The sequence below is a fragment of the Dipodomys ordii genome, unplaced genomic scaffold (assembly GCF_000151885.1).
Source record: "Dipodomys ordii isolate 6190 unplaced genomic scaffold, Dord_2.0 Scaffold37, whole genome shotgun sequence".
NCBI classification, from domain to species: Eukaryota; Metazoa; Chordata; class Mammalia; order Rodentia; family Heteromyidae; genus Dipodomys; species Dipodomys ordii.
Window position 1 is genome coordinate 8,343,323 of NW_012267253.1, and position 21,349 is coordinate 8,364,671.

Consider the following 21,349-nt stretch of genomic DNA (forward strand, 5'->3'; position numbering starts at 1 on the left):
ATTTAAAATGTTTCTTTTTGAAATTTCTTTTGATTTTTTTTTTTTTTTGTCCGTCATGGGGCCTGAATTATGGGCCTGGGCACTGTCTCTCAGCACTTTAGCTCAAGGCTAGCGCTCTATCACTTGAGCCACAACGCCACTTCTGGCTTTTTCTGCTTATATGGTGCTGAGGAATTGAACCCAGGGCTTCATACATGCAAGGCAAGCACTCTAACACTGAGCCACCTTCCCAGCCCCCTTTTGATTTTTAAAAAATTATTATAATTTATTTTACTATACTTGGTCAAAATTTGGGGGATACATTCACAAATAAGGCAGGCTTCTATATATATTTTTATAATCTTGAGGTAATTAAGAAATATATAAGTATGAAAATTCCTCAGTTCTAGGAGCAATAAATACATATAACAATAAGCTTTTGTGTAGTAAAAGCAAAAATAAAGGACAGTCTGTAATGATTTCTAGTTCTACCCATTTTCCTGCAAATGACATGATTTCATTCTTTATGGCTGAATAATACTCCATTGTATATGTTTATCACATTTATCCATTCAATCAACCTAGGTTGATTCCATAGCTTGGCTATTGTGAATAATGTTGCTATAAAAATGGGTGTACAGATATTTCTATTGTATGTTACCTCACATTCCTTAGGATATATGTCTAAGGGTGGTATAGCAGGGTTATAAAGCAGGTCAATTTTTAGTTTTTGATGAACCTCCATTCTGATTTCCAAATAACCTACACTAATTTATGTTTCTACCAACAGTGTATGTGGACTTTTTCTATCCTTACTACCATTTGTTGTTTGTTTCCTTGATGAGTGCCGTTCTGACTGGGGTGAGATGGAATCTCACTGTGATTTCTATTCACATTTCCTTTATGTTTAATGAAGTTGAACATTTCTTCAGGTATTTATTGGTCATTTGTATTTTTTTGACAGGTGTTCAATTCATTTGTCCATTTATTATTGGATTGTTTGTTCTTTTGGTGTTTAGTTTCTGGAGCTCTGGATATTCTGCATATTAGTCCTTTATTCAGTGAATAGCTGACAAAGATTTTCTCCCATGCTGTAGACTGTCTCCTGATTCTTGTAATTATTTCCTTTGATGAGCAGTTTTAAGCTTGACAAGATCTAATTTTTAATCCTTGATTTTGTTTTCTGAGCAGAGTCCTATAACTTCACGCGTTTTCGCTATGTTTTTTTCTAGTAGTTTCAGATTTTCAGATCTTACACTTAGATCCTTAATCCATTTTGAGTTAATTTTTTTTTTTTTTGTCGGTCATGGGGCTTGAACTCTGGGCCTGGGCTCTGTCCCTCAGCCCTTCAGCTCAAGGCTAGCACTCTACCACTGGAGCTACAGCGCCACTTCCGGTTTTTTCTAGTGGTTTATTGGAGATAGGAGTCTCACGGTCTCTCCTGCCTGGGCTGGCTTTGAACCGCGATCCTCAGATCTCAGCCTCCTGAGTAGCTAGGATTACAGGCGTGAGCCACCAGCGCCCCGCTTGAGTTAATTTTTATACAGGGTGAGAGGTATCTAGTTCTGGTCTTTTACATACAGATATCCAGTGTTTCTACGACCATTTGTTGAAGAGATTGTTTTTTCCAACATATGTTTTGGCACATTTTTTTGAAAATCAGATGGCTGTAGCTGTATGGGCTTATTTCTGGGTCTTCTATTCTATTCTATTGGAATTTGTGTCTGTGCCAGTACCAAGCTACTTTTGTTACTATGACTCTGTAGTACATTTGCAGTCCAGTATTGTCATCATTCTTCCTCAGGATTGCTTTGGCTATTTAGAGTCTTTTGTACTTCCACATGGATTTTAGAATTGGTTGTTCCATTTCTATGAAAAACAACATTGGAATTTTGATGGGGATTGTATTGAGTCTATAAATGTATAAATCTATAAGTTCCATAGTACAGCCATAGTAATTCTGCTAATCCATGAACATAGAAAGGCTTTCCATCTTCTGATGCCTTCTTCAGTTTCTTTCTTCTATGTTTCATACTTTTCCTGGTAGAGATCTTTTACCTTCTTTGCTAGATTTATTCCCAGGGTTTGTTTTTTTTTTTGAGGTTATTGTGAATGGGATTGTTTTCCTGATTTCTTTTTCAAGTTGTTTATTGTTAGTGTATAGAAAGCTACTAATTTTTGTATGTTGATTTTATAACCTGATATTTTTCAAAAAGTATCAGATCTAAGAGTTTTTTGGTAAAGTGTTCATGGTCTTTTAAGTATATGATCATATTTCCTTGCAAAAAAGGACAATTTCATTACCTTTTGTTATTTTTGTATTATTGCTCAAGCTAAGAATTCAAGCTCTGCACTGAGTGGAGAGAATGGATACCCTTATGTCCCTCCTCTTTGACTTTAGAGAAAATTGTTTTTGTTTTTCCCAATTTACTACAATGTTGTCTATAAGTATATCATATATAACTTTTATTGTATTAAAGTATATTTCTAGCACTTTCAGGAACTCTATCATAAAGAAATGCTGAATTTTGTCAAAAGCTTTTGTGGAATATGTTGAGATGATTATTTAATTTTTATCATTCGTCTATCTAGGTTGGCAGATATTTTTCTTTAGGGGTTGAAATAAATCATTCCATGTCCTTCTTGCCTTTAAGTTTTCTGTTGAGAAAAAAAATCTGCTGTTATTCTGATTGGTTTTTCTTTATATGTTACTTGGCATTTCTCTCTTGAAGCTTTCAAAATATTCTCCTTGTTCTGTATGATTAATAAAGTAACATTTGGAAGATTATTTGCTGTCTGATAGACCTCTCCTGTGCCTGGATGACCATCTCCTCCTCAAGACTGGGGACATTTTCTACTATTATTTTAGTGGATACGTTTTCTGTACCTATAGGTGGTAGTGGCTCCTCCTCCTCCTCCTTCCCCTCCTCGTCGGCGTCGTTGGTGTCATCAGTTGTGGGCCTTGAACTCGGGGCCTGGGCACTGTACCTGAGCTTCTTTGTGCTCAAGGCTAACTCTCTACCACTTGAGCCACAGCACCACTTTTGGTTTTTGAGTGTTTAATTAGTGATGAGTCTCACAGGGACTTTTCTGCCCGGGCTGGCTTCAAATCATGACCCTCAGATCTCAGCCCCTGAGTAGCTAGGATTACAGGTGTGAGCCACCAGCAAGCACCTGGCTTCTTTGTTCTTTCTTCTTCCTTCTCCTACTCCTCTCATTCCTCTTCTCCTTCTTCTCCTCCTCCTTCTTATCATTCATAAGTTTGGTCTTTTAATGGTAGCCCAGATGTCTTTCATGTTCATTTCATATTTCTTTAGTATTTTTATTATATTTTCATCCTCATATTCAAATATATCTAGTGTATTTGACAGTCAAATCCATTTGAATATAGTGTTCAGAATATATGCATATTTGCTTATATATATTTAGTATTCTGTCTTCAATTTGATCTAGTCTCCTGAATCAATGTTCAACTGAGTTTGTGTGTATGTGTGTGACCGTGCACGCATGTGCACGTGAGCATGCTAGTATGCTAGTACTGGGCTTGAACTCAGGGCCCCATGCCTTTACTTGCATTTTCACTCAAGGCTGGTGCTCTACCATTTAAACCACACCTACACACTCTCAACTGAAATTGTTTTTGTGCCAATCCTGGGGCTTGAATGTGCTATCCCCAAGCTTCTTTTGCTCAAGGCTAGCACACTACCACTTGAATCATAATTCCACATATGGCTTTTTTAATTAGTTCATTGGAGATATGAATCTTTTTTTTTTTTGGAGTCAGGTCATGGGGTCTGAACTCTGGGCCTGGGTACTTGTCCCTCAGCTCTTCAGCTCAAGGGTAGTGCTCTACCACTTGAGCCACAGCCCCACTTCCAGCTTTTTTCTTTTTGTTTATGTGGTGCTGAGGAATCGAACCCAGGGCCTCATGCATGCAAGGCAAGTGCTCTACCACTGAGCCACCTTCCCAGCCCCAGAGATATGAATCTTATGAACTTTCCTGACCAGCCTGGCTTGGAACCACGGTCTTCAAATCTTAGCCTCCTTTGTAGGTAGGATTACAATCCAGTTCAACTGAAGTTTTTATTTGACTTATTGAGCCTTTCATTTCCTGAATTAATTTGATTTTCCCCAAGAATTCTTAGATCTTTAATGAATTCCTCTCTCATGTCCTGCACTGCCTTCTTTATTTCATTCAGTTCTTTGAGTTTTCTTGGAATTTATTCAGGCAATTATGTCCTCTTAAATTTTATTGGTCATTATTATAATCATTTTTGAAAATTCTTTGAGATCTTATTATAAATACAAATATGATTAGTATTTGTTACTGTAGAGTTTTTGAAGCCTGGAAGATCATGTTGTCTTGTCTCCTCATATTTTGGGTATTTCTCTATTGGGACTTACATATCTAAGGCCAAGTCATTGGTTGGAAGAGTTAATCACCTATAGTCTTTTAGTTGACATAGTCTCAATGTTGAGGTAGGACAGTGCAGTAACCAGGCTGAGGTATTATTTTTCAAGTATTGACTGGGAGTATGGCTTGGTAGCAAAGCTTTCACCCACATGCTCAGGGCACTGAGCTTCATATCCAACACTGCTCAGATCAGGGACAGCTATCTGGACTCTCTCACAAAAGTTTCTGGAGAGCTGTCACTAAAAAAGTTTTCCTTTCTTTATGCATTGGGAGCTTCTATTAGCTTCGTAGAGCTAATAGGGTCAGGCGGGTTTCCACAAGCTACCCCTCTTCCAGGTTGTGTTCCTAGTAGCCGCAAGCAACTAGAGTTGACCCACAAATGTATCAGAAAGGAAGGTGACTAAACAGAGTGCCGAGTTCTGCACTGGCTTAAAATATCCGGGGGGGGGGGGGGGGCTTAGGTGTTCTCTATCTGATGGTTTAATTGCTTACGAACTTTGTCAGGCAGTTTATCTCTTTGTATTGAGAAAGTGGTTGTAGAACTCATATGGTTTGTCAGACCTGGACTCTGGGCCCCTAGACTAACTTGACAGGAAATACAGACAAAAAGGCCGTTCCCAGAGGCAGGCTTCAATGCTTTCAAACTCAACCTAGCAGTTCACCTACATTTTAGGGAGAGGAGGCTGTGGATATCATATCATTTGGAGGGTCTGAGCTCAGGTTTGCTATTTTGTTGATTCTACAACCCTGGGACCATGGGACTTGCTCTTCACCAAGGAGAACAGGGCCTCCAACCACCATATCCTTTTCAGTCAGAGCTTGTGGCTACTTGAACTTCTCTTCAGAATCACATCAAACTCTCTCCCACTCTATAATCACCTCTCCTTACCATTTTCCATCTATACAATACAGGTGATTGTCCTTTGTTTTCAAACCCCCAAAGTATCTCAGTCACAAATAAAATAGGCCCCCTCTCTCAAGATGACACCTTGCTATACTTCTCTCTTTTTGTTTTGAGACAGGGTGAGGGAGTAACAATATATCATTCTACAGTGAGGCTAGACTTCTACACTAGAGTAGTCCTTGTCTCATTGTATCTTGGGATGGGCTGTAAGTCTTCCAGAACTAGAACTGGCACACTGTCATTGTGGCTACCTGGCTTACCTTGTGAGTTCATCTTCAGATTTCTTTGTCCCTCTTGACGAGTTGGAGATTGGGCTTAGAGCTGTTTGCTCTTTTTCTCTATTTCCCATGCTTTTCTGCTGTTTTGCCATCCCTTTTGTGATTCCTGATGCGATTCCTCTTAATCTCTACGTCTCTTTCCCTTCTTTCCTCTCTTCCTACCTTCCTCCCTCTCCCCGCCCTCCAATATTTGGTCTCTCTTAGGATTGGGTACATACCTTAGCAAGTATGAGGCCTAACTTCATAACCAAGTACCTCCAAAAATTAATTGTGTGTTTGTATGTGTATATGTGTATATGCAGGGTCTGGGTCTGAACTCAGAGCCTGGGCACTGTCCCTGAGCTTCTTTTGCTCAAGGCTAACACTCTACCACTTGAGCCACAGCTCCATTTCTGGCTTTTTCTGAGTAATTTATTGGTGGTAAGAGTCTCATGTACTTTCCTGCCCAAACTGGGTTCAAACCATGATCTTGAGATCTCAGCCTCATTAGTAGCTAGGATTATAGGCGTGAGCTACCAGTGCCCAGCTTAAAAAATTTTTGTTTTAAAGAACATAGTTTCTCTTGTGTTACCTGACTCCTCACAACATATTGGACATATCCAATCCACTATCTTCCTCTTCCTCTTCTGTCTGTGAGATACATATTTAATTATACATATTTAAAGAAGTTTATTTCATTGTTGTCTTTTTTTTTTGAGATGATGATTGATCTTGATTGTCAACTTGACCTGAATAAGAAAGGCCCGAGAAAGTGGTGAAGCACATCTCTGGGTCTGTCTTTGCCGCTATTTCCAGAAAGAACTCACTAGTGGAGAAAGCTTGTCGTGGATATGAGCTTATAGAATGGGGCCCACCCAGTGGATGGGGGTCTCTTTCTGGCTATTGTAACATAAAACTTACTGTTCTGCCATCCCCTCCTTGCTGTGATGGACTTAAACCTTTGAAACTTTCAGCCAAAATCAGTCTTCTCTCCAGTTACTTTGTTTGGGTATAATGACAAACACAGAAGTCCTTTATACAGCCCAGGCTGGCCTTGAACTCATGATTCTCCTTGCTTAGCTTCTCATGTGCTAGGATTTCAGAGATGTTTCTCCATGCCTTGACCTCATTGTTGATTTTAATGTTGCAAAACTGGATACTATACAAATATCCAGCAGCACAGAACTGCTTAAATAAATTATAGTACTTTAATGGAATACTAAGGTAAAACCAATAATGTAACTAAAAGCAGACTCATTCATGAAATATTTAATATAAATTAGTAAATTAAGAGGCCTAGTTAAAAGGTATAGGAAGATCCTAGTATAATATGTATTATATTGGTCCTAGGGTTTGAACTTAAGGCCTGGGCCCTGTCTCTGAGTTTTTTTTTATTTGTTTGTTTGTTTGTTTTTTCCTCAAGCTCTCTAGCACTTGAGTCACAGCTCCATTTCTGGCTTCTTTTGGTGGTAAGACTCTCACAGCTTTCCTGCCTAGGCTGGCTTTGAACTGTGAACTGTGATCCTTGGATCTCAGCCTCCTGAGTAGCTAGGATTATAGGTGCAAGACACTGGTGCCCAGCCCTAAAAAAATTTTTTTTCTCCATCATGGGGCTTGAATTCAGGACCAGCTTTCTCTCTCCCTCTCTCTCCCTCTCCTCTCTCTCCCTCTCCTTCCCTTCCTCCCTCTCTCTCTCTCTCCCTCTCCCTCCCTCTCCCTCCCTTCCTCCCTTCCTCCCTCCCTCTCTCTCTCTCTCTCTCTCTCTATATATATATATATATAATATTTATTTATTTATTGCCAGTCCTGGGGCTTAAACTCAGGGCCTGGGCACTGTCCCTGAGCTTCTTTTTGCTCAAGGCTAGCACTCTACCACTTGAGCCACAGCACCACTTCCAGCTTTTTCTGTTTATGTGGTACTGAGGAATCGAACTCAGAGCTTCATGCATGCTAGGCAAGCACTCTACCTCTAAGCTACATTCCTAGCCCCTAAATATTTTTTTTTAATCACAGGATGCTAGAATGTCAATGCAAAAGAAAAGTAAACATTGATACACTTTTCATGAGTAGTTGTTGGGACCATGTGGGTGGAGTAGAACATAAAAGACTTTTCTTTCTATATTATGCTTATCTGTAAGGTTTAACTGTTGTGAAAATTGGCATGTCTGATTACTTTGTCAACAGAAAAAGAAAATTGCTTTTATCATAGATTCTATGAATAGAGATTTGTATCTCACCTTTCCTTCCATCTGAATTTGTTTTTTTTGATGCTGGGGCTAGAACCCAAGACTTCACACATGGCAGCAAGCCAGTCTACCACTGAGTTACACTGCCCCCACCACCTCTCCTCCTCAGTGTGAGTCAGCTTTATTGAAATGACAGCAAGAATCTCTCACTTTTCTAGAATTTAGCTCTGGTTGCCTTTCTACCATGGGTGAATACCTTAGTTATTCTGATGGGTGTAGCTATTTTAATTATAGATATGTGTTGTGTGTGTGTGTGTGTCACTTTATATGAAAGTAAATTATGTTACATGCTTCAGCAATCTCTGAAGTCATTCTTCCATTAGCAGTCAATATAATAAACAATCATTTTTCAAACTCAATGTACGAAATTTTGAATTATGCCCATTGTTGAACAACCCAGGAAAGAGTATGTGATGTATCTGATGAAGATTTCCATTTAAACTGGTTAAAATGAAAAGCTTAGGGCAAGAAGTAGGAGGAGGAGGAGGAAGAAGAAGAGGAGGAGGAGGAAGAAGAAAAAGAGGAGGAGGAAGAAGAATAAGAAAAGGAAGAAGATTGAGAAAAGGAGGAAGGAGGAGGAGGGAGGAAGAGGGAGGAAGAGGGAGGAGGAGGAGGAGGAGGAGGAGGAGGAGGAGGAAGAAGAAGAAAGTTCTGAGTTATTTGAGAAATTTCCACTGCCAGAAAAGGCTCATTATCCTTGGGTTCTGAATGATCAAGATTTTTCTTTCTCTTCTTTTTCTTTCTGGAGCATTTAATCAAGGCCACCCACAGCTTAGTTTTAGAAGTCTCCAGTTGAGTGATTTACTCACCAGCAAAATAAACAGGGAGGAGACCAGCCTGGGAGAATGGGGTGCTAGGTGTGGCTTTGCTTGCAGCCCCTCCCCCTTGAGATCCTGTGAGCCATGAGAAGACCTCAAAGGAGAGGGCTCCCACAAAGAACACCCTACCCACCCCCCTACTCAGACTCCCACCCCTGGCTAAGCCCAGAAATGATTGGTTAGCTTGTAAAATAAATAATGCTTATTAAGCCTAATTACCATGTAGCACAAAGCAATTATACAAATCATGAAGAGTCAGATCAACTTTGTTATAAGTGCATCTTAGCTTCAAGAACGGCTCTGCAGTTCAAGTATGCTCAGCTTTCAGAATTCATTGTTATTTTCTAGCAAGCTAGGGCACTTTAACCACTTCTCATTAGTGAAGACATGGAAGAAAGGAGGAGGGAAGGAGAAAGAGAGAAGGGGGAGGGAAAAGGAGAGGGAAAAGGAGGGAGAAAAGGAGAGGGAGAGGATTGTCCATAAGAATGTTTCTTTATCAGAATAGATCTGCACAAAGTAGGGTTATAGCAGCATGGTAGCAATTACTGTAATCAGCCCAAAATGCCTGTGCTACATTCTCTTCTAGTTCTAGAACTAGAGCTAAGATTTAAGTCAGGCTAAAATTTGGTTTGCAATTCTCTCTCTCTCTCTCTGCTCCTCTTTTTAAAATGCTGGTAACCAGCATTAAAGACATTGTGGTTGGTATCCTTCTAACTAAAATATAGCTTCATTTTTGCTCATGAAAATATGTAGTCAATTAGCCATAATGTGGTCCAGACTCCCTTTGATATTCTAAAATAAAAACATTCCAAGTTATTTACTTGAGAAGAGTCGTTTCTAAGCACGCCCAGTAGCTGCTGTTTTTAATAATACTGCTCTTAATGGGTGTGGAACATTCAGAGTAGAAGAGTATGTGTAGCTTAAAGTTCTGAACTTGTAGCACTGAATTTTGGAGAGGAAAAAAAAAACCACAAAAGTTTACTTACAGATACTTCTATTACTGAAGTTCATTCACAAATATGAATAAAGTTTGTACTCTTTTCTCTTTTCAGGCAAGATGAAGTGAAGAGAAAGGAAACACCAGACAAGAAGCAGTCAGGAGACCATGTAAAGGGATACCTCACCTTGGAATCCTTCGAGGGACAGAAAAGGGAGCTCATTTAATGTGGCCTGGTCTGAGAAGTCATCCTCAAATCCCTGCTGTTGTACATGGCAGGACTAGGTGTCTTATCAGCCTCCTGGGGAACATCAATTATGAAAATCCAATCAGGAGGCTGAGATCTGAGGCTCATGGTTCAAAGCCAGCGGGGGCAGAAAAGTCTGTGAGACTCCTATCTCCAATAAACCACTAGAAAACCCGAAGTAGCGCTGTAGCTCAAGTAGTAGAGCGCTCGCCTTGAGCTGAAGAGCACAGGGACAGCGCCCAAGCCCAGAGTTCAAGCCCCACGACTGACAAAAAAAATCCAATCAATGCCTTGCATGCATGAGGCCCTAGGTTCGATTCCTCAGCACCACATAAACAGAAGGAAAAAAAAGCCAGAAGTGGCGCTATTGCTCAGGTGGTAGAGTGCTAGCCTTGAGCTGAAGTGCTGTGAGACAGCGCCCAGGCCCAGAGTTCAAGCCTCACAACCGCCCCCCACCCAAAAAAAATCCAAGCAAAACAGAACATTGATACACTCTAATTTGGAGGGAGCGAGGAAGGACAAAGCAGGGTAGTGAGGTGTAATATAATGATTACTGCCTTAGTCCACTTTGTGCTACTACAGTTGGATACTGGAGATGATAATTTATAAAGAACAGAAATCTGTTCCTTATAGTTCTGGAGGCTAGGAAGTTCAAGGTTCAGGGTCTGCAGAGTATCTTCTTGCTACATGGTGGAAGGCAGACTGCGAGAGGCATGTGAAGGTGTCCATGCAAGACAGAAGGGACAATAAAGAGAGAAATTCTTCTTTTTATGAGGAGCCCACTCCTGTGATAATGGATCCACTCCCACAATAATAGCATTAATCCATTAATGAAGGCAAGGTGCTCATGATCTAACCATTTCTCTGCACATGAACCTAGGGGATTAAGTTTCCAACACCAAAACACAGGGTGACACCTGTTGTTGTCGCCGAAGAGAGTAACCATGAATTTGGAAAGCTTGGCTTCTCATTTGTAGTTAGATCTTTAGGCTGTGGCAACCGTCTGCTGTGAAACCTCCAACCAATCCGTCAAATCATCTGAGCCTTGACCATCTAAGCATAACACTGACCATTTACGAGGTAATGGTGATTTTGTTTTGGTGGTTTTTGGTTTTGGTTTTTGAGACAATGTCTTATTTGCTATCTAGCCTAGGCCAGCCTCAAATATTTGATTCTCATACCTTCTTCACCCAAGTGCTGGGATTACAGGCATGTGCCACCATGTCCTTAGAGTAATGATCATAACTCTGTTGTATATCTTGAAAATCAAATGAGATTGGGCATGCAAAGATGTTTATCAATCTGCCAAATGCTATACAATTTTTGCCAAGCAAGACATTTATAACCTTGTAATATTTGTGTCAAGTAGCTTGGTAGACCAAAAAGCAAATAAGTAACCAGTATCTATTTTAGAAGAGTTTTTAGTCTAACTAGAGATCTAAATAAAATGGCATAAAATCTACCTATAACAGTGTATTAGCACTAAAAAGTAATTTTGGCGTGTTCCGTGGACTCGATATTAGAGTTGACCATGTAAGTAGAAGAGAAGTATAGGAAAGAACATGGATGTTGTTCTGAAAAGGCAAGCTCAGGGAAGAAGTCTCACAAATAGGCAAGGGAGACTGCTGTGGGGAGGGAGAAGGAGGAGCTTCAGCGGGCCTGGGGAGCTAACACAGCAAAGGGAAGAAAGAGACTCATTGAGCTGGGCACTGGTGGTGGCGCATGCCTGTAATGCTAGCTACTCAGTAGGCTGAGATCTGAGGATCATGGTTCAAAGCCAGCCCGGGCAGGAAAGTCCGTGAGACTCTTATCTCCAATAAAACCACTAGAAAACCAGAAGTGGCGCTGTGGCTCAAGCAGTAGAGCACTCGCCTTGAGCTGAAGAGCGCAGGGACAGAGCCCAGGCCCAGAGTTCAAGCCCCACAACCAGAAGAAAGAAAAGAAAGAAAGAAAGAAAGAAAGGAAGGAAGGAAGGAAGGAAGGAAGGAAGGAAGGAAGGAAGAGATACTCACTGTCCAGTGTCAAAGAGGCCAACCACAGTGATGTCAAGGACATGATGTAATGAGTGTCCGTGAGGAGGTTGGATGGACTGGATGGGATGGTGGGACAGATCACAGAGGGCCTTAAAAGCTCAGCGGAGAAGTTTGTACCCAATACATCTATGTATTTTTTGTTTTCATGTGACCAGAACGCCAAAGAGAGGAATATTTACACACAAATTCTAGGACTTATAATACATTCTTTTGGACAGCATTTTCCTAGCATATAAGGGGGAGGGGTATAAATAAGTTTTGTTTTGTTTTCCTATAGTAATGTCTCTGCTGTTTAGCTCAGCTGACCCTAATCTCATGATTTATCTACCTCTGCTTTCCAAGTACTAGAATTAAAAGTATATATCACCATGCTTTGCTTTAAAAAAAAATCTTATTTATTTCTAGGCATGGTGGCAGACACTTGTATACTAGTATTTGTGATGTAGAAGCAGAGGATCAGAGCTTGAGGCCAACCTGAGCTAAGTAGTAAACCCTATATCAAAAAAATAGAAATAACAACCTTTTTTTATACAGAGTCAGCTGATACAGACACCCTGGGAGAAAGAGGAAAGTGTTAGAGTAGATGTTAACAGTATTATATTCTCCTCCCGCTACACACGTAGCTTTCCCACTATACAGAGTTCTTATGCAAATGCATGCACAGGAAACTCTGGGACAGAGACTGAAGCTAAGGATGTGGGACATGGTCATGGGACAATGAGGAAAGATTATATATTAAGAAGTACTTTTTTTTTTTTTGGGTCCGGTCATGGGGCCTGAACTCTGGGCCTGGGCGCTGTCCCTCAGCTCTTCAGCTCAAGGCTAGCACTCTACCACTTGAGCCATAACACCACTTCCAGCTTTTTTCTTTTTGCTTATGTGGTGCTGAGGAATCGAACCCAGGGCCTCAGGCATGCAAGGCAAGCACTCTACCACTGAGCCACCTTCCCAGCCCCAAGAAGTACTTTTGTGTGCAAATACTAAGTGGTAGCCATCAGTGTGAATAACCATTACCAAATTAAGAGAAAAAGAGATTCAAGAATTTCAATAGAACACAAGTTAAAGACCAGAGCTGTAAAAGTTGTAAGCCTGAATAAGAGACAGAGACCTCCTCCACCTCAGGAAAATGTCACTGTGGCTCCACGGCCCACAGGCTCCACTATTAGGCAGGGCCCAGGGAGAATAATAATAGGTCAGAAAAATAGAAAGATGGAAGTGGCTTCAGCTAGCAGAGTAGAAATCAGCAGCTCCGGAAAAAGAAGTGTTTTCCCAGGGGATCCAGGAACCTTCAGGAGATAAAGACATCAGGGTTTCCAGTAATTCCTTTGTTTGGGCCAGAGGGAGCAACCACATTCACTCTGAACACACACACACACACACACACACACACACACACACACACGTGGCAACATTCATTCTGAACAAAAGATAAATACATACATTTCATACATATATATTCCCGATGGGAATGAAGAATTTGGCTATTGATTATACAACTATTTTCTTTGTCTTTTCTGTTTTAATTTTATTGTCTAGGTGATGTACAGAGGAGTTACAGTTACATAGTAAGGTAGTGATTACATTTCTTGTCTAGCTTGCTACCCCTTCCCCCATTTTTCTCCCTCGCCCCCTCTCCCCCTCATCCACCCCCTCCCCCCAAGTTGTAAGGATAATTTCCAACATCTTGTCTTGTGAATATTGCAGTTGCCACACCATTTTGTTGTCTCCTTCCCTTCCCTAAATGTATATACAAAAGCCAGGGACCAAAATGGAATACAGTGACAACAGGGGCATACAACCATTTTCTAAATAGAATGAATTATGTTCATGATGAGGGTTGTGTGTTTCTGAGCATTTAGAGAGTCTTACAAATTTCGTCCAGAATTTCCACCCAACTCACTCCATCTCTTTCTGCCCTCCCTCCATATTATGTAGCCTCTGAATGTCAGTTCCCTTGAAGGGTTGAGAGGAGAGAAGCCTTGCCTTCTTATTAGTAGAGGGATTTGGAGGTATGATGGGCACCCAGTAGGGAGGGCAGAGGGTGAGGGGAAATGCTACAGAGAGCTACGAGATGATTCTTTTCTTGTCATACCACCGAAGCCAATGCCAGTTCTAAATTCACCAGTGTTGGACATGAGTGAAGTTCTTGGAAAAACCAACAAAGATTGAACATTGCCTCTGAGGTAATCTAGGGGGAAACGTGAAGCATATTTAAAGACCCAGCCAGACCTCAAAATATGTCAGTTTGTTCCATCTCACATTGAGGGAGCCAGATAGAGAAGGTAGAAAAGAGAACAAATGAATAAGTAGTCGCTTGGAGTTTGGAGACAGGAAGAATTGGACTCAAGAATTGTGCTCAAGGGAACTGGCCCAACTGGCTCTACTGATCCTGTTTCTTGTTTTGGTCCCAACTCAAATGACCAGAATCTTGCTTGTGGGCTGTACTAGTTTAAGGAATTGCCTGTCTTGTTTGGACAGATCTTATGAAGTTTCTGTTTGTGTTATTGTTTTGCATTTTTTTTGTGTGTGCCAGTACTGAGAGAGATTGCAGTTTGAGCCCAGTCCAGCAAAGCTCTGCATTGTAGCCTTTGAAGGGGAAGTGATTACAGGGAGAAGCCAGGGGAAATGGGAGGGGTAAGAGCATGGCACGCCCTTTCCTGCTCTACTCATCTGTTAGTCTTGGAAGGAGAAGGCTTCTCGAATTCAGCTGAACATTGAGGAATGTGTCCTCTTTCTCTCTGGGTTCTATGTGTTAACTCAAGATTCTCTCAGACCTGGAGCCAGCTTGCCGTGTGCATTTATTTGTGCCTGGCTTTGGAGAGGAAGTGGAAAGGAAGAGGGACACAGGAAGGGGAGGGTTCCTCAGCAGATAATCTGGGATATCCTAAATGAAGCTCTTAGTTAAAAACAAACCTGGAGTTTCCCCAGCAAGTATCACCTTGGTAACAATGCAGTCAATGATACCTTAGTTTTTGGAATGTGTTGAGGCATACTTGGAAATGTGTATGTATGAGTTCTGTACGTGCAGGTGAAAATATACAGATAATACTGTGTGTACTTTATTCCTTTCTTGAGCTTGGTTCTGCATTTCATAGGTATGTACTGGATATACTGTCTTTCACATATATGTACTGTAGTTCATAGCACAGGAAAACAATGAGCCCGACAACAGAACTTTCTCAGGTCATTTGTTATTACTTTTCATGGTATAGGTGTTTGAACACAAGGCTTTGCCCTTGGCAAGTGCTGTACTATGTGCCCCATGTCTCCAACATTTTTTTGCTTTCGTTATTTCTTCAGATAGGTTCTTGGCTTTTTGCCTGGGTTAGCCTTGGCTTGTGATCCTCCTCCCTCTGCCTCCAGCAATCCTGGGATTGCAGACAGGAATAAACCACGGTATCTGGCTCATTTGTTGAGAGGGAGGTCTTGCTAAATTTTATTGGACTGGGCTCAAACTGCAATGTTCTTCAGTGTTGGCACAAAAAAAAGTCAAAACAATAACACTAACTTCACAAGCTCACTCCTACCCCAGATATGCCTAGCCCTAGGGATATTACCCCATCTTTCTATACTTGAACCAAGCTGCAAAGGGCTCAAAGTTTGTTGTTTGGTACATTGCATCATACCTTCACTCACTCCACTCATTTTCCTGTCCTGTCTGCCACCTCCCCCATTCACCAGGTAATAATAGTATTTCAGTGTGGTCTAGACTGGTCCTCCAAGTCTTTCTCTTCCTCCATCCTTCCCACAGTGAACTGATCTCTTTCTTTGACTCATTTGCATAGGCCCAAAATGTCCATCTCTTCTAAAGTGTGTTTGTCTGACTAAACAATCCCTGTAATATTTTAAGGCTGAGAATAGAATTTTCTCCTCCCTCCCAAATTAAGCATATATAGTTCCTTCACTACTAAAAATATCCACACCTAAGAAGAAAAATGATAAATATGTAAAACTTCTCCCACCTTCTTTTTCCACCAGTTTCTCATGAGCATTTTCCTACATGAATTTTCTGCAGCATCTTATTTTATTTTTTGGTACATGCAGCATCCTTCTCAAGGTTTCAAAATTAAGTTGTGCCAGTGGTTCGCACCTGTAATCCTAGCTACTCATGATACTGTGGCCTGAGACTTGCAGTTCAAAGCCAGCCCAAGCAGAAAAGTTTGTGAGACTCTTATTTCCAATTAATTACCAAAAAGCAGGAAGCAGATCTATGGCTCAAGTGGACAAAAACAAACTTAAGTACATCACCTAGACCCTGAATTTAATACACACACACACACACACACACACATACACACACACAAGTGCAAGGCTTTAAGTTCAAGCTCCAATGTCAGCACACCCCAAAAAAGAAAACAAAATAACAAAAAAGCATTCTACCAATCCTAGAAACATTCACATTGGGTTCTTTCAGCAGAAGACACAAATGCTAATGCTTGCTCCAGAGTTTTTCCGTTTTTGATAAAAAGATTTTTGTAATCTAGTCCTAGGAAAAGTTAAAGTTAATCTTTATGAGAGAAGAGGAAACATTAAGGAAATCAATCAATAAATAATAAAGCTGCTCCTAAAAAAGGACAGAAAATCTAGTCAGCTTTTATATCCTTCCTTGATTCATTCAGCATCTGCAGTGATGCAGGAAACTCTTTTGCCCAGCAATCTACAACTACAGGAAAAAATTGACTTCTAATGGGTGAAAAGCCTAGGAACACAAGGAAAGATCAAACCTCAGGTCTTGGCACATAAAGCCTGCTGAAGACTGAGGCTGGACTAGGATAATGAAAATATCCATCCTTGCATCCATCAAGAGCCTTGTACTCAGTAACAGCTTTTAGCAGCCTATCACTGGAATAGAAGCAAGAGCCTAGAGAGAGAACTGGGAAAGGAGATGCTAAGAAGTATCCTCTAGTGGTCCAGACCATACTGCAAGGACAAGAAAACAGCAGCTGACCACTACAGTGATTTAAATTCTCTGGTGTTCTAAAGGTGACTCTAGCAACAACAAAATCTAAACCAAGATCAACTACTTAATAGATAGAGCACATTTTCTGCACAATTGCTTTACAGTAAAAAGGTATGTCCATTTCTAGGAGTAAATGCTACTTGCCTCAATCTCTGCTATTGTTTTGCCAGTGTCCATCATTCAGTAAAAATAAATAAGAAATGCCCATGCTTGCTCTCTCTCTCTCTCTCTCTCACATACACACCCCAAATTATCAAGCAGTAACAGAAATAACTATGAATGCTGTTTGAAAGGATCTAAGGTAGTTGATAAGAGACATGAATTGATGGCAAAATTTAAAAAAGACTATGAAAGGAGTCAAGTGGGAGTGTTAGAATTTTTTGAAAGCAATCTATGATAAAGAACTCTTTCCACAGCCTTATCAGCAGCATGAAGACAGGAGTGAATAAACAAAATCTAAAGTACAAGGAAGAAAGAAATAAGGGATGATAAAGAAAATATATCATACAAGAGCTATAGGGAACTTTCAAACAGTTTAATAAACCTATAATTAAATAAGCAGAAAGACAGAACAGAAATTTAATGAGTTTCCAAGTTGGGTGGGAAAAAAATCACAAATTTAAGAAAGTCAGAGATATTCAAATCAGGGAATAGGGAAAAGAATCTAAACACATTGTAGTGAAACTACTGAAAACCAAAAATAAAGAGAAAATCTTGAAAGTAACTAGAGAAGGAATTAAAAGAAGAAAAGAAACATGATACAAAAGGCACATACACACACACAAAACAAGAAACATTGCATACACTGGAACCCAGATAAGAATGACGCAGGACTTCTCTTGAGAAACAATGTAAGCAAGAAGACAATGGAGTAATATCTTCAAAATTCTAAAAGAAAAAGAAGTCATCTCAGAATATCATGTCTGAAAAATTCTCAAAATGTAAGATAAAGTAAGTCCTGTGTGTGTGTATGTATGTGTGTGAGAGAGAGACAGAGAGACAGAGAAATGGAGCTTGACTTCAGGACCTCCTGTTATTATTTGGCTTTTGTGTTCAAGGCTGGCAATCTATCAGTTGAGCCATATCTCCTCTTCTGATTTCTGACACATAAAATCTGAGAGAATTCATTTGTAAAGCCTGAAATACAAAACATATTCAAAGAAGTTCTTCAGGTGGGGAGTAAATACTAAAGAAAAGATTGCATCTACACAAAGACATGAAGAGCTCCAAAAATGTCAAGTGAAGGTGAATAGAGCCCAAATCCACCCCTTATCTTCTTCCTTTGCACCTATACTTTGAGTTTGTTAAAAATAGTATCTTTGTAAGTTTGCTGCATTTCTTTCTTTCTTTCTTTCTTTTTCATTCATGGGGCTTGAACTCTGGGCCTGGGCACTGTCCCTGAGCTCTTTAGCTCAAGGCTAGTGCTCTACCACTTGAGCCACAGTGCCACTTCCAGTTTTCTGGTGGTTAATTGGAGATAAGAGTTTCATGGACTTTCCTGCCCTGGCTGGCTTTGAACTGTGATCCTCAGATCTTAGCCTCCTGAATAGCTAGATTTACAGGCTTGAGCCACTGGCCCCTGGCTTGCATTTTTTTTTTTTTTTTGGTCAGTCATGGGGCTTGAACTCTGGCCTGGGCATTGTCCCTCAGCTCTTCAGCTCAAGGCAAGTGGTCTACCACTTGAGCCACAGTGCGACTTCCAGTTTTCTAGTGGTTTATTGGAGATAAGAGTCTCACAGACTTTCCTGCCTGGGCTGGCTTTGAATCTTGATCCTCAGATCTCAGCCTCCTGAGTAGCTAGGATTGCAGGCGTGAGCCACTGGTGCCCGGCTTTGCATTTCTTATATTTCAATTTTTGGCTGCTTTCAAGAAACCATGGATCATTAATAATATTTGGAAAGTACTCAACTTTTATCAGCAACATATTAATAAATAGTTCTTAAATTATATTTATTGAGTTACTCATCATATTTATTAAAATTAATTTTATCTGAAATGTTATAAGGTGAATTAATCCTAAACTGTAGCAATTCATGTACTATATGTATATATTTATATAAAACATATGCTATAATCTATATTATATTTATACACATACCTATACAAAGATGGAAATGTCCATCCAAGAGTCATATAAATGAATATAAAACATACACATATGTACTAATTCATGACTCATTCATTATTTAAAGTATTTACCTTTTTAGTAAGCTGTAAGCTAGGGCCTAAGGATGTCAAGTTAAAAAGTCATGGTCAGTACCTGACTTAAGGAAGCAAAATAAATAGAATTTAATATGAATAGAATTGAGTGTTCTGTGCCATAATAGCGGAATACACAAGTCACTCCAGCTGCACAGAGAAGAGAGGAATAAGCTCTGATAAGGAGCGTCAGGAGGACTAGTAATGGTAGCATATCCAGCCAGCATAAGACAGGATATCTTTCTGGCACAAACAGTCAAGTAGCCATGTGCAAAACAATAGATTGAAGAGGAATAGATTAGAGGCATGATGCCTTCCAGGTAGCTTTTATAATGAGAGTAAAGTATGAGACACAACTAAAGATATATATCCTGAAACTGGGATATGACACTTTAACTTGCTGAACAATTGGATATAAATGGATTAGAGAAGAGATAAACTTAGAGTACCACACTGATTTCTGCCAGATGGGAAGATGGTTAATTATGCTACTACCTGGGATGGAAGAACATAAGGACAAAAAAGAGAGGAGGAATGAAATAGTGATTTTTGTGTGTGTGTACATACAAAAGGAGAGAAAATTGAAAAGCTTAGAAAATTATAAACCAGAGAATGATGATGAATGGGTAAAAACGTGGAAATCCACAGATAGGAAGTCAGAAGAGGAGTTGGGTCCTCATTTCCAGTCTGTTCTTTTACTTACAGAACTCTAAGCACTGGTTTTATGCCATTTCCGTGAGAGATTAGAACATTCTTTCCTGAGCCAACAACTATAAGGGCAGAAGCTCTGAATTCTGACATAAGGAAACTCAGTGAAACTTGCTTCTCGAATGGCTTCTGGCTTTGCTTTCTTTTTGTTTTTGTTTTAAATATGAACAAATACCCAGATGACCAAACATTCAAAAAGTCTCTAAAATAAAAAGAGAAAATGTGTGTGAACACAATAGTAGGTCTTAAAATTAACTGAAAATATCCATAATAGGCAACAAAATTATGGAAAAAAATTAATATGTTAGAGAAATCTGAAAATCTTATGCTGTTCTTTTTTGAACATTATAAAATTACTTTCTACTGCAACCCATCATGTTTTTGGATCCAGTTCTGCAGGTGGTATGATTGACTGTTGTCTAAATACCATCAGGATATATGTCTACTAAACACTGCTTTAGACCTGACCCTTGCTGCCACGTACAACTACTTCAAAACACACCTGGAAGTTGTGTTGCTTGCAGTCAGTTTCTTTTCAGTCCATCATTTTACACATGGCTACTTGATTTTTTGGTAATAGAAGGATAACTCCCTCTGTGATGGCTGGATAGCCTGCCATTACTAGTTCTCCTGACTCTCCTAAGGAGAAGTGAGTCTACTCTTTTCTGTGCAGATACAGTGACTTAGGTTTAGGGATAATATGACACTGACACTATGAGATGCGATGTACTAATAATAAATAGAAAGTAAATAATAAGTTTAAGAAGCTATGGGAATTTGTCTTGTAAGGTCATTACTTATCTTCCCCCCAAAGTTGGGTAAACTAGGAAAAATTTTTTGAACAACAACAAAAGACTATGCAGCCAGGATCTGGTGGCTGATGCCTGTAATCCTAACTACTCAGGAGGCTGATATCTGAGGATCGGGGGTTCAAACCAGCCAGGGCAGGAAAGTGCATGAGAGAAACTCTTATCTCCAATTAACCACCAGAAAACCAGAAGTGGCACTGTGGCTCAAAGTGGCAGAGCACTATATAGCCTTGAGCAAGAGAGCTCAGGGACAGCATCCAGGCTGAGTTCAGGCCCTACCACTGACAAAAAAAAAAAAGACTATGGAGGAAACTATGGTTTGAATGTGTTACCTCCAAAATTAACATGTTTCCAAAGTGTTAGACTTTAAAAGATTAAAAAGGCCAGGTGTAATATGCATATAAGGCCCCAGGTACTCAGGAGACAAATAGGAAGAGTGCATACCAAAGCCAGATTGGGTAAAAGCTGTGAAAGTTTGTTAAAAACAAACTAAAGGAGGGTGGGGGGGGGGAGGGATGCAGACAGGGAGGGAGAGGGGGAACAAACCCAATCATGCTGTTTGGTATACACTATGTGGAAAATGTGGTATGGAACTTGTGGGCAGGGATGGGAAGGGGAAACTGGGGGAAAAGCCAAGGAAAGGGTGACAATGTCCCAAAGCATTCCCTGTGTTATGAAATGGCATCCCTTCTGTACAACACCTTAATAGTAATAAAATTATGCTAGAAAAAAAAACACTAAAGCAAAAAGGTCTGAGTGCGCCTCCAGTAGTACAGTGCTTGTCTTAGCATGCTTCAAGCCCTGAGTTCAAACCCAAGTATGACCAAACAACAACCAA